This window comes from Pseudorca crassidens, chromosome 14 (assembly GCF_039906515.1).
Source record: "Pseudorca crassidens isolate mPseCra1 chromosome 14, mPseCra1.hap1, whole genome shotgun sequence".
In the NCBI taxonomy this organism is placed as follows: domain Eukaryota; kingdom Metazoa; phylum Chordata; class Mammalia; order Artiodactyla; family Delphinidae; genus Pseudorca; species Pseudorca crassidens.
Window position 1 is genome coordinate 14632298 of NC_090309.1, and position 13909 is coordinate 14646206.

Genomic DNA, 13909 nt, shown 5'->3' on the forward strand with positions numbered 1-13909 from the left:
TCTTTGGGTTCCCCTTCCTCCTCCCAAGCCTCTGGCCGTGATCCTCTTTTCCCCTTCCCGTTGTAATTTCTCCCTGGAGGGTCATCCACTCCCGTGGGTCACACTTTGATACAGCCTCTCTTTACTCCACACCCAGGTCTGCGGTGAGGCCTCCCCGTCAAGTCTCCAGAGCCACAGCCCAGCGTGTCCACCTCCTTCAGGACACTGCCTCCTCCCCAGCTAGCCTGGACCTCAGACTCCAAATGCCCAAAATTCCAGGGCTCTTCTGCTGAACGACTCAGTTTCTGATAGGCAGAATCTCACAGATACCATGACCCAGAGTCCTCCAGTTTCAGGTGGAAGGTCAGGTGGATTCTGCCTTTGCAACACCTCTTACATCCAAGTTTGTCCCTTGTTAAGTGGACGGTTTGGGAGAGTGAGGCTCTGGGAGGCAGTGGAGCTCCTATAGACCCTGCAGAGCCCAGCTTGGCCTTGACACTTCCTTGATCTGCTGGTCCGTGCCCACCACAACTCCTGACTCCTAGACCCGCCATCAGGAAGAAACACTACTTGTGTTTTTTCTTTATGGTACAAATAATACACATCCACAGGAGATACTGATACATTTAAACATACATGCTGGGACTTCCCTGGTGGTCCAGTGGTTAGTGGCCATTGTCCTAGAAAATGTCCTGCTTGGCCTAGTTTGCGTAGAGCGTTGTTCAAGTCATTTATTGTAGAGCGTTGTTCAAGTCATTTATTTCCTTGTTGGCCTTCTGCCCAGTTGTTCTATCCAATGTATATAAAAGAAGCCTTAATAAACTTAAAAGGATTGAAATGATGCAAAGGATGTTATCCAATCACAATGCAGTAAAATTAGAAGTTAGTCAAAGAAATAAATTAGGGAAATTCACAAGGATGTGGAAATTAAATGACACACAACTGAGTAGCCAAACAGTCAAAGAAAAAATTTATGAGAAATTAGAAAATACTTTGAAATTAATGAAAATAAAAAACACAATGTACCAGAAATTGTGGGATGACGTTAAGCAGTCCTTAGAAAGAAATTTATAACTGTAAATGCCTACATTAAAAAAGAAAATCTCAGGACTTCCCTGGTGGTCCAGTGGTTAGGACTCCACATTTCCACTGCAGCGGGCATGGGTTCGATCCCTGGTCGGGGAACTAGGATCCCGCATGCCATGTGGTGCGGCCAAAATAAATAAATAAATAAAGCTTTAAAAAAAAAAAAGATATCAAGTCAACAGCCTAACCTTCCACCTTGAGACACTAGAAAAAAGAAGAGCCAACTAAACCCAAAGCAAGAAGAAGGAGAGAAATTACAAGGATTAGCATAGAAATTAATGAAATGGAGACTAGAAAAATTATAGGATCAACAAAACAAAAAGCTGGTTCTTTGAAAAGATCAACAAAATTGACAAACCTTTGGCTACATTGATCAAGAAAAATGAGAATACTTAAATTACTAAATTAAAAAATAAACAAGGGAATATTACTACTGACCTTCCTTATAGAAAATAATCATAAGTGGCTACTATGAGCAACTGAATTCCAACAAATTAGATAATAGATGAAGAGGAAAAACTCCTAGAAAGACATAGAAACTAATTCAAGAAAAAAAAATCTGAATAGACCTATAACAAGTAAAGAGATCAAGTTAATAATTAATCAGTAAACTTCCCACAAAGGATAGCCCAGGCCTAGATGGCTTCATTGGTGAATTCTACCAAACACTTAAAGAATCAATACCAATTTTTCACAAACGCTTCCAAAACACAGAAGAGAACACTTCCCAACACATTCTGTGAGACCAGTATCACCCTGATATCAAAACCAGAAAAGACATCACAAGAAAAGAAAACTATAGAGCAATATCTCTTATGAGTATAGATGCAAAAATCCTCAACAAAATATTATCAAATCTAATCCAGCACTCTATTAATAGAATTATACACCATGACCAGGGATTTATCCCAGGAAAGCAAGGTTGGTTTAACTTGGAAAAAACACTTTTTGTAATACACTATATCAATAGAATAAAAAACAAAATTCACATGATCATCCCACTAGATGGGGGCAGGAGAATCATTTGACAAAATCCAATACCATTTCATGGTAAAAAAAAAAAACACTCAACAAGTTAAGAATAGAAGGGAAATTTCTTAGCTGGATAAAAGACATCTACAAAAGGCCCACAGCTAATGGGTTTTCACTTAATGGTGAAAGACTAAATGCTTTCCCCCAAACTGGAGATTCTAGACAGGGCAACTAGGCAAGAAAATGAAATATCAGTCACCCAGATTGGAAAGGAACAATTACAACAGTCTCTGTTTTCAGATAACATAATCTTGTACATAGAAAATCCTAAGGCATCCACTGAAAATGACTGAAGTAATAAATGAGTTCAGCGAGTTTGCAGAATACAAGTTCGACTCATAAAAATCAATCATATTTCTGTATAATAGCTTTGAGCACACTAAAAATGAAATTACAAAAACAATTCTATTTACAATAGTATCGAAAAGAATAAAATACTTATGAATATAAAAGTATACTTTTAACAAAAGAAGTGCAAAAGTCATAGTCTGAAAACTACCAAACACTGTTGAAAAATTAAAGAAGACCTAAATAAGGGGAAAGACATCCCATGTTCATAGATCAAAAAACTTAAAATTGCTAAGATGGCAGCACTCCTCCCAAACTGATCTACAGATTCAGTGCAAACTCTATCAAAATTCCAAATGCCTGATTTGCAGTAATGGATCAGATGACCCTAAAATTCATATGGACATGCAAGGAAACACAAGTAGCCAAAGTAATCTAGAAAAAGAAAAAAAAGTTGGAAGATACACACTTCCAAATTTCAAAACTTACAATAAAGTGACATTAATCAAAACAATGTGGTACTGGCATAAGGATAGTTAAATAAACCAATAGTACAGAATTGAGAGTCTAGAAATAAACTCATACATTGACAGCCAATTGATTTTTTTTCTTTTTATTTTTAATCCATTCTTTTTCAGATTCTTTTCCCATATAGGTTATTACAGAATACTGAGTAAAGTTCCCTGTGCTATACAGATTTTCAACAAGGGTTCCAAGTCCTTTCAATGGGGAAAGAGCAGTCTCCCCAATAAATGCTGTTGGGACAACTAGATTTCCACAAGCAAAAGAATGAAGTTGGATCCCTATCTCACACCACATACAAAAAACTAATTCTAAATGGATCAATGGCCTAAATATGAGAGCTAAAACTATATATATATAAAAAAAAACTTAGCAGGAAACATAAGGGTAAATCTTTATGACCTTGGATTTGACATTGACTTTTTAGATATGACAACAAAGTTATGAACAACAAAAGAAAGGAAGGTGAGGGCATTGGGGTACTTATAGGATTAGCAGGGTGGCCTTAGGTGTGGGGAAAGGTGATTGGATGTATGGGAAAAAGATGAGGTAATTGGTGTTTGGGAAGGTGCATCTGGGTTACATGCTTCTGCATATTCATGTGCTTAGCATGATCTGAGGGTGGAGTTTTCTGGCCCTCTGATGTCAAAAGGCTGTTGGTTGGACATCTGCACAGGCCAGGTCTAGGATTCATGGTCCCAGTTGTTCCCCAGCCGTCTTGCACTGAATAGGAGCTGACTCCAAGTTCCTGTAGAACAGCTGGCTGTGTGAAGCTGGGAAGGTATGTAATTAAAGAGAGGGGGGAAAAAGAAAGAAAAAAAACTAAAGTGAACTTAATCAACGAAGGCAGTTTACAAGCAAAGGACTTTTAACAAGTTGTTCCTTTATCTGTTGTTATGTAAGACAAGTTCAAGAATTTCTGTTATCAGCTTCTGTTAATTCTATGGGGCACAGTTTCATAAACAATGGAAATTTATTTTCTCACAGTTCTGGAAACTGGAACTGCAAGTTAGAGGGAGTTGCCAGTAGGTGTCTGGTGTGGGCTTTCCCCTGGGCCTGCAGACGGCTGCCTTCTTGCTCTGTGCTCACATGATGTCTCTCCTAATAAGGACACTAATTGTATTGGATAAGGGCCCCACCATTATGATCTCATTGCAACCTTAACTACTACCTCAGAGGCCCCATCTCCAAATACAGCCACACCGGGAGTTAGGGCATCAACATGTGAATTTGGGGAAGACACAAACACTTGGTGAGAGTTCTGTGTGAGCTCGAGTAGAATGTGTATTCTGTTCTTGTTGGGTAAGTATTCTACAAGTGTCAATTAGATCCAGACAACTGATGGTGCTCTTTAGCTCAACTATGTGATTACTGATTTTCTGTCTCCTTGATCTGTCAGTTTGTTCAGCTTTTCTCCTGCTGTAAGGATGGGAGCAACGACTTCCAAGATTTCAGAGCTAAAACCGGGGTCCCCCTGATTTGCTGTTTTGAGTTACAAATAAGAGGTGGGGAAGTAGAGACAGCCCCCTCCCGGGGTGCCCTTGGGAATGTATGTAGATGAAATGTCTTCATCCATTCATGTTGGAAAGGAAGAAGGTTGCCTTTGGAGTGTGGAAAATAAAGACGGGATGGAGACAGGGGCAGAGGAGAAGGAAGAGGTCTCAGAAGGGATCCTGAGGCTGTGGTCCCAGTACCAGATACAGAAGGCTGCCTAATGTTCCCACAGGGCATCCAGAAAGAGTGTTTACAAACTCAGAGAGACACTGGAGCATAAGCATGAGGGGGCTTTGGGGACCTTATGTTCGATGCGCAGGTTGGATGCCAAGGAGTCAGAATTTCCAGAGGGTCAAGCAGACAGAATCCGCAGTATTGAAACCGTCTACCACCCACAGAATCTCCACCAGGCACTGTGCCAGGCACTTTGCAAACATTATCCCTAATCCCTACAGTAAACCTGTAAAGGCGATGATACCCCACTTCACAGATGGGAAAACTAAGACCCCAGGGGAAAAGCTGACTTACCCAAGCCACATTGCTGATGAGTCTCGAGGCCAGGATTCATTTTACAGATGAGGCAACAGAGGTCCAAAGATGTGACATCACTTGCACAAGATCACACAGATGGTAGAGTTGTGGACTTTGAATCAATTCTATCCCTTCATGGCACACAACCTTGTACAGATGCTCCACTGCCTAACCGGAGGTTATTGCCCTGTCTCACCCACCCCAGGGCTCAGGAAGGCCCTGGTAAGAATCTTGGCTCTGCAGAAATCAGGGAACCTCAGGAAGGGCTCTCGCAGCCACAGGCCTTGATCATGCAGCAGTGGGGCAAACGGTATGGAGACATCCTGTTACTCTAAAAAGACCCAGGTGTCCCAAGCCAAAAGGTTGCTAAGTTCAGGCTGGCATTTGCTGCCAGAACTCCAGTGCAATAGTCAGGCAGTCTAAGAATCCCACACTTTAATGATAAATTTTAAAAAACATTTTTTATTGAGGTATAGTTGATTCATAATGTTGTGTTAGTGTCAGGTATACAGCAAAGTGATTCAGATATATATATATATATATATTCTTTTTCAGATTCTTTTCCCTTATAAGTTATTACAAAATATTGAGTATAGTTCCCTGTGCTATACAGTAGGTCCTTGCTGTTTTCTATTCTATATATAGTAGTGTGTATATGTTAATCCCAAACTCCTAATTTATCACTCCCCACACCCTTTCCCCTTTGGTAACCAACCATAAGCTTGTTTTCTGTGTCTGTGAGTCTATTTCTGTTTTGTAAATAAGTTGATTTGTATCATATTTTTTAGATTCCACATATAAGTCCTATCATATGATATTTATCTTTCTCTGTCTGACTTCTTTCACTTAGTAAGATGTGAATTTATTAATGATAAATTTAATGCTATGTGTTTTTTACAACAGCAAGAATAATAATAAAAAATCTTGAACTTCATTGCAGCATTGTTGAGAAATAGCAAAAAAAATTGTATATTACCTAAATGTTCAACAATAATAGCCAACAGCAGTATTCTGAACACTTTATGTGCGTTATCTCATTTCATTCTCACAACCTCCTAATAAGGTAGGTACTATTATCATCTCCATTTTACAAGTGGGTAAAACAAGGCACAGGGAAGTTAAGCAACTGTCCCAAAGTCACACAGCTAGTGCATGGTGAAGCTGGAATTTGCAGTCTCGTTCTAGAAGCTGTTATCCGAAACACCGTTTCTGTTGTTTCAGTAGAATTGATTATAATTGCACCTTAATTAAAAAAAATTTTTCCCTAGTTGGAATTATTTGAATTTTCGTCTGACCTAAAGTGGGAGAAATTTAATTACAGAATAGTATATGTAGCATTATCTTATATTTTGGGGAGGTGTGGCTATTCAGGGTCATGACCTTATAATACTTAGTCAGATGTAGTATGGACATACCTATGATCTATGACAAAGCAATTTCAGTTCTGGGTATACGTTTTAATTGCACATAAGTTCTCACACAGGTATAAAAAGGAAATATGTATAAGAATATTTATGACAGCATGTTGGGGGGCAATCTGGGTGTCCACCCTGGAGGAGGAGATAGGTCCAGTGTGGTCCATGCACGCCCCATGAAGTTAGAGGCGACAGACCTGGTGTAGACGCTACAAGATGGATTATCTTCAAATCAAAGAGCTGAGCACAAAAAGCAAACAAGAGAATGAGATCTGTTTCAGGCCAATCAACAAAATGGAAAGCACCATAAACATTTTAAACAGAGCGGATTGAACACAGAGCATTAGTGATAAAGGGGGTGGAATTGCTGGAGGGACAAAAGTGGAAGTTCAGGCTACCTACAGATTCGTACCTGCGGGAAGCAAAAAAGGGCAGCAGTGTTACCCAGTACCACCACCCCTGCCACTGCTGCCACCACTGCCAGCACTGCTACCAAGAGAGTTGCTATCAGAAGCCCCCACCCCTAAAAAGGCTTTTCCCGTCTCCGCCTTCCAGTCTCCCACCAATTGCCTCTCATCAGCAGAATCTCACAGGTAGAGAGTCAGGGAACACGGCTTTCAGATTTCCAAATCTTTCCGTGGAGAGGATGGTTAGACAAGCAATCAGGAGACAGCGGACGTGACCCAGCACAGCCCTCTGAGTGACAGGGATCACTACACCCTCACACTGCTGCCTAGCAGAATGCAACTGTCACTCATACAGATGTGGACACACGCACTCTCTTTACAAAATTTTAGACACCAAGTCCCACTAGTCTCTGCCTCCATCTTTCCGCAATGTTAATTTCTCTTCTAGTTCAATCACCAATCCCACCTGAATTTTCTGTTACCTAGAAACGATGCTGTAATGTTAAACACCATTTCTTATGTAAATCGTTAGGAGAGGGACAGTAAGGGAAAAGGACTAATGTATACAACAAGGAAGAAAATATGCATAGCTCCTGGTTCACAACTGTCACAAGGCCATGGCTATTGTCAGAAGTTCTGTGTTTACGGGACACAAGTATATGGCAGTTCCACAAATGGTACTTAGGGGTTCAGATTGGCCACTCAGAAGTCCCTTCCCCAAGGAGGAGTAAGATAGGAGTAAAGAGTTAAGAGGTATAAACTACTATGTATAAAATAAATAAGCCACAGGGACATATTGTACAATGCAAGGAATAGAGCCAATATTTTATAATAACTGTGAAAGGAGTATAACCTTTAAAAATTGTGCATCACCATGTTGTACACCTGAAACATATTGCACATCAATTATAGCTCAATATTAAAAAAAAATCCTGAAGACATACATTTTAATGGAAAATGGGACAAAGTATATGTATAAAAAAATTAATAGGGGCTTCCCTGGTGGCGCAGTGGTTGAGAGTCCGCCTGCGGATGCAGGGGACACGAGTTCATGCCCCCGTCCGGGAAGATCCCACATGCCGCGGAGTGGCTGGGCCCGTGAGGTGTGGCCGCTGGGCCTGCGCGTCCGGAGCCTGTGCTCCACAACGGGAGAGGCCGCAATAGTGAGAGGCCCGCGTACCGCAAAAAAAAAAAAAAAAAGAATTAAGTGCTCCGTTTAGCTGTCCTCCTGCTCTAGGTGATGTCTCCTCGCCCATCTGCTTTGGATGCCCACTAATCGGTTATTCGGAACCTTCTCTGTTCTGTTCCCCTAGCCCTCTCCCAAACACTCATGAGCAAATAAGTAGGCCACATGGATAAGTTTCTTTAAAAATAGTACAGAATTTCTGGGACTTCCCTGGTGGCGCAGTGGTTGAGAGTCCGCCTGCCGATGCGGGGGACGCGGGTTCGTGCCCCGGTCCGGGAGGATCCCACATGCCGCGGAGCGGCTGGGCCCGTGAGCCATGGCCGCTGAGCCTGCGCGTCCGGAGCCTGTGCTCCACAACGGGAGAGGCCGCAACAGTGAAAGGCCCGCGTACTGCAAAAAAAAAGAAAAGAAAGAATTAATAGGGCTTCCCTGGTGGTGCAGTGGTTAAGAATCCACCTGTCAATGCAGGACACGGGTTCGATCCCTGGCCTGGGAAGATCCCACATACCACAGAGCAACTAAGCCCATGCGCCACAACTACTGAGCCTGCACTCTAGAGCCCGTGAGCCACAGCTACTGAGCCTGCAAGACACAACTACTGAAGCCAGCGCACCTAGAGCCCGTGCTTTAGGTGACAAGAGAAGCCATGACAATGAGAAGCCCTCACACTGCAACAAAGAGTAGCCCCCGCTTGCCACAGCTAGAGAAAGCCCGTGCACAGCAACGAAGACCCAATACAGCCAAAAATAAAAACAAATAAATAAATAAATTTATTTTAAAAAAATTAATAGATGTCAAAAAAAAAAGTCCCTTCCCTATTTCTGCTGAGCACCAAAGCAGCTGGGCAGATGGGGCCCTGACAAGCTCGCATTCACTGGTATGAGTTAGGGAAGTGTAGCCATTCTCCAGGGACCTCGGTGCAGACCCTGGAAACCCAGGCCCCAAAGATCGTTCAGCACTGTGGTTAATAGTGCAGCTTCTGGGGACTTCCCTGGTGGTCCAGGTGTTAAGACTCTGAGCTTCCACTGCAGGGGGTATGGGTTTGATCCCTGGTTGGAGAACTAAGATCCCATATGCTGTGCGGCAAGGCCAAAAAAAAAAAAAAAAAGGGGAGAATGCAGAATTTCTCCTCCAAAAATTAATACCGTAGCCTCTGGAGTGGAAGAGCCAACTCAAGTCCAACCTGTACAGCCTCCTAGATGTGTGGCCTTGAGCAAGTTCCTGACCTCCCAGGGTCTCATCTAGAATGGAAGATGGAATGAGATCGTCCGTGTAAAGCCCTCCATAAATATTAGCTGTTAGCATTAATAGCTGTTCCTGTGAATTATTTTTTTAAATCTGAGGGCAGTCCAGAAGGGACTACTTAGAGTTACTTAGATTTTAAATTAATGTTCCCTTCATAACATAGAAATAACCTCGTTATCCTTAAGCAGTTATGTTCAGTTTACAAATCTTGTTATCCTGTTTATAAATATGGCAAGATAAGACTAGTGACCTTCGATTCTCTTTGATTAATGATCTATTAACTCAACTTGAAGACCCTAAGCTCCTTTGAAAAATCATTTACAAACTTAATTAATTAAATTCCCCTAAACACTTTGAACTGCAATCATAAATTTAATATATTACATTTCCTTTGTAAGCACTTCAGTTGCCTGACAAAGAAAAATATCTCTAAGTAATAATTCTTATAAACCTAAGAAATAAAATGTATTAATATAGTGAAGCACCAGTTTTCTTTAAAATCTCATAATATTCCCAAAAATGGAGTCAAATTTTCTTTCCCCTTCCAACTGAAAGTCACAAGTCTAAATTCTATTACATATTTAAAACACATCGTTAATCTGTCAGTCTTTAATGTGTTAGAGTCTCTTAACTATTACAATATTTTAAAGAAACCACTATAGACATGTTACTTCTAAACTTAACATGAGAGTTTGATCCTTAGGGCTTAATTTGTTTCATCATCTTCATGTTTAAACCTAAACTTTCCCAGATTGGAAAAGGGCCCTTGAGGAAGCAGATGCACCATCTCTAGCAGGCCATGGGCACCACCCTCAGGGAACCGGTGACACTAAGCTGGTAGTTTATGGCCAAGCAGTGGATGGTTTTTGGTCAGAACTTCAAGACAGTATTGTGGATTTGGGAACTGCGGAGTCCAGAGGGCCGCAGTTTGGACCCACCAGGCCCTTTGTACACTTGAGATGACAACAGGGGCCCCAAGTCCATCCCTTTCAGATAGGAATGGCTTTGCAACCCAGGCTCCCTGGGTATTTATCCCGTTACCCAGTTTTCCATAACCTCTTTTTCAGCTCTTATCGGTTTAGTTGGGACATGAGTTAACACGTTCCATTCCTCATGACCAACCGCTCCCCCAGGCTTTCTTTCAGTTGGATTCAACCAACCTGCTCACTGTCTGAGCCGTGTCTTATTGGCTTCAGCTGCAGCAAGAAGGTCATTCCAAGGACATAGCATTTTCCCATAGGCACAAGTTGCTGCCGGGCAGAGTTTAGAGGGGCAGGAACTTTTCTCGAGATAATTATTTACCCTTTGTTCTTGATCTACTTTCCTTCCCTTATTCAACCTACTTTTCCTGCTTTTATTTTCAGGATCCTGAGCAATTTAAGGGGATTGGGCTGAGGGTTTGGGGAGAAGAGAAAGAGGTAGTTTGGGGAGAATGCGGTGACCCAGAGTAGCAGTGTTCACCAGGAAGACAGGACCTCAGGTGGCAAGGCTACGCTGTGTGGGGCGCCCGGGGAGCATGTGGGCATGGGCCCAGGCCCCAGGGCTGCCGATCTTGGCAAGGAAGCAGCAGAGCCTCCTGGAGGCTTAGACAGGACGCTCTCACGGTGGCCCCAACATACTGAAGATTTGCCCTCCCGCACACTCACCCCTTTTCTGGCATCATGTTAGGCTCCTGGGTCCTTGCATGGGCCTAGGGGAGAGGAGCCCCACTCCCACTTCCAAAAGCAAGTAACAATGAATTTTTCTGCAGCCCTGGAAAGGTGGCGTCAGGTCTAATTTGATTTTTTTTTTTTTTGAAGTATAATGGATTTACAATGTCCTGTTAGTTTCAGGCGTACAGTACAGTGATTCAGTTATATATGAATATATATATATATATATATTCTTTTTCAGATTCTTTTCCCTTATAGGTTATTACAGAATATTGAGTAGAGTTCCCCGTACTATATAATAGGTCCTTGTTGGCTATCTATTTTAGATATAGTAGTGTGTATATGTTAATCCTAACCTCCTAATTTATCCCTCCCCCACCCAGGTCTAATTTGATTTTAATGAAATAAAGAAGGGCACTGTTTCCAGTATGCCTATTCTGTTACATTCACACAAAATGACTCTATCTGGAGTAGGAGGAAGAGCACTGCGGGGTGGGTCTGGCTTGACCATTCAACAGCAGTTTACTTCACTTCTCTGATCCTCGGTTTTCTCATCTGTAAAATGGGAATGGGCTTCCCACCTACCAGGGTCCCTCCTGGGCCGGGGCCTGGCCTGCATGCCCAGTACAGGGGTGTGGAGGCCCTGCCTGAGGCTGCTTTTAGGGTCACCATCACCCTGTGCTGAGCAGCAGCCAGTGCCAGCCCAGCCTGGCCAGCAGAGGGCGCTGCCATGCCGTGGAGACTGTTTCTGCTTCAGCCTGCGGGATGGGTGGCTCAGGGAGGCCGCCAGCCCCCAGGGCTGTATGGAGCAGATATGCTGTCCAGCATCCACCCTCCTTTCAGGGGAGCAGTCTCACAGCTGGGACCAGGTCACAGGGTCATCCACTCAGGCTCAGGTCCCAGACTGTCTGGCGGGTCCAGGTCACCCCACCTGTGTGACTCCACTTAACCCCACCAACACTCCTGTTCCCACAGTGTGCCAGGCCCTCTCATACTCCTGCTGTCACTTAATCTCGAGGAAATGAGATAGAGAACATCACCCCCATGGGGAAACTGAGGCTCAGGATAGGCGAAGTGACTTGCCCAAGACCTCATGGCACTGCACTGAAACCCAGACCTCCAGATTCCAAAGGCCATGTGATTTTCACAGCACTGTTGAGTCTCTTGAACATGGGCACCGAGGGTTCGGCTGTTTGAGGGAAGCAGCATGGGAGGGTGTGTGGGTCCAGCTGCCCGGCAGAGGGCTAGAAGATGCACTTGCTCAAGCTGAGGTTGGTGTCACGTGGAGCACAGACAGGCCTGGAAAATAGATGCCCTTTGCAGGCCGCTTGTTTGGGACAGCCCAGCCAGAATGAGCTCAGACCCCTGTGAGGCGTCCGTCCTTACCTGAGACTGAGCAGGGCTCCTGGGAAACCCTGATGACAGGACACTTAAGGGGGAAGTAGAGGCAGGGGTGGGCAGGGGAGCCCAGGCCACACTCTCACTGTCCTGGCTGATTCCTGGGCTGGTGGCAGATGTTAGCAACATGGGGCTGGTGCCCACCTTGTCTCCCACCTCCTCTGAGCAAGCTGGTTTGAGCCCCTCTTCTGTTTCCCTCACACACGTCACCAGTGTGATGTCGCCCATCAGCCCAGATTTACCATCAGTGAAAATTCAATTCCCCCAAATGGGAGGTCCTGTCTGCGCAAGAAACCGGGTCAGACATGCAGGGGTCTTGATGAGGGACCAGATGAGGAAGATGAACACATCCACAACTCAAGGTGGCCCAAGGTCAAGGGCATGGGAGACCTGAAGGTGGGGGGAGGCGAGTATTGGGGGAGCTCAAAGAGGGAGGGAACCTCTCTGGCCAGGGTAGCCTGGGAGGACCTAACGCACAGATGGTCAGCGGACAGAGCTTTGCGCTAGGAGAGGCGCTGAGCCCTGGCCGAGAGGTGGGAGGAGGAACACAGGTTCAGAACCAGGGAGATGCGTGGTGGCTACGTAGGAGCCCTGAGGGCATTCAGCAGGGATGAAACTGGGAAGGTGGGCAGGCGCCACGTGTGGGGCGCTTCGTTTCAGGCTGAGGACACCATGGGCACATACAGCTGACCAGCAGTTCAGAGCGGCAGCAAAGCACCTAAGTCTCTGAAGCAGAGGTTGGTTCAAATCCCAACCCAGCCAATCACTAGCTGTGTGACCTTGGGTAAGTCATTCTGTTCGTTGCTGTTCTAGTTTCTCACCTAAAATGTGGTTAAATTACTACTTCATGGGGCTACTGCGAGGATGAAATGAATTAAACTGCATGCAGCACTTAGCAAGGGCCTGGCTCATAACGGTGCTCTTACTATTACCTCATATAAATAATAACAACGGCTACCATTGGGGGAGCACATAAAATGTACCAGACTCTGAGACGTTTCCCTAACTACGTCATCTCTTTAATCCTCACAGGAAATCTCAGGGGTACCATCATCTTACCATTATCACACCCATTTTACAGATGGGGAAAGGGGGTGTCCTTGCCCACAGTCACAGAGCTGCAAAGCGCTGAGCCAGGCTCCCACCCAGGCCTGCCTGGCTCTAGGGACCTCTAAGCCACCGTCTCCTCTGGCTGCATCTTTCTGCCAGCGAAGGGGCCTGGGCTGTGCCCTGTGGTTCATGGATCCCAGGATTCTGAACGCAGCTTTGTGGGTCTTGGATGGGGTAGGAGAAAAGTTCAGCACCCCCCCACACAACCCCTACAGACACCTCCCGGGGCCCACGTCCAGGAGTCTAGGTTTTAGGCGACACATCAGTGCTGCCTGTTCAAAGCAGAGCAGGGGGAAAGGCGTGGAGCCCTTAAAACAGTACAAACGTGTCCCTCACAGCCACGCCTGATTCTCCCGGAGCCCGGGCGCGCACAGACAGAAGTTGTGTACGCAGGATTTTAGTATTTCCTCTCAGGCTCCAGCCCCAATTTGAGGGCCTGTAAAAGCTTGAATGGCGTCCAGTGCGGCGTGGTTTGCCTAAGCTCGGCTCCCGGCACGGAGTCAGAGCAGCCCACACAGGGATGGGGCGCCCACAGGAGGCCCTGGGGGGCAGAGGGCGCCCATG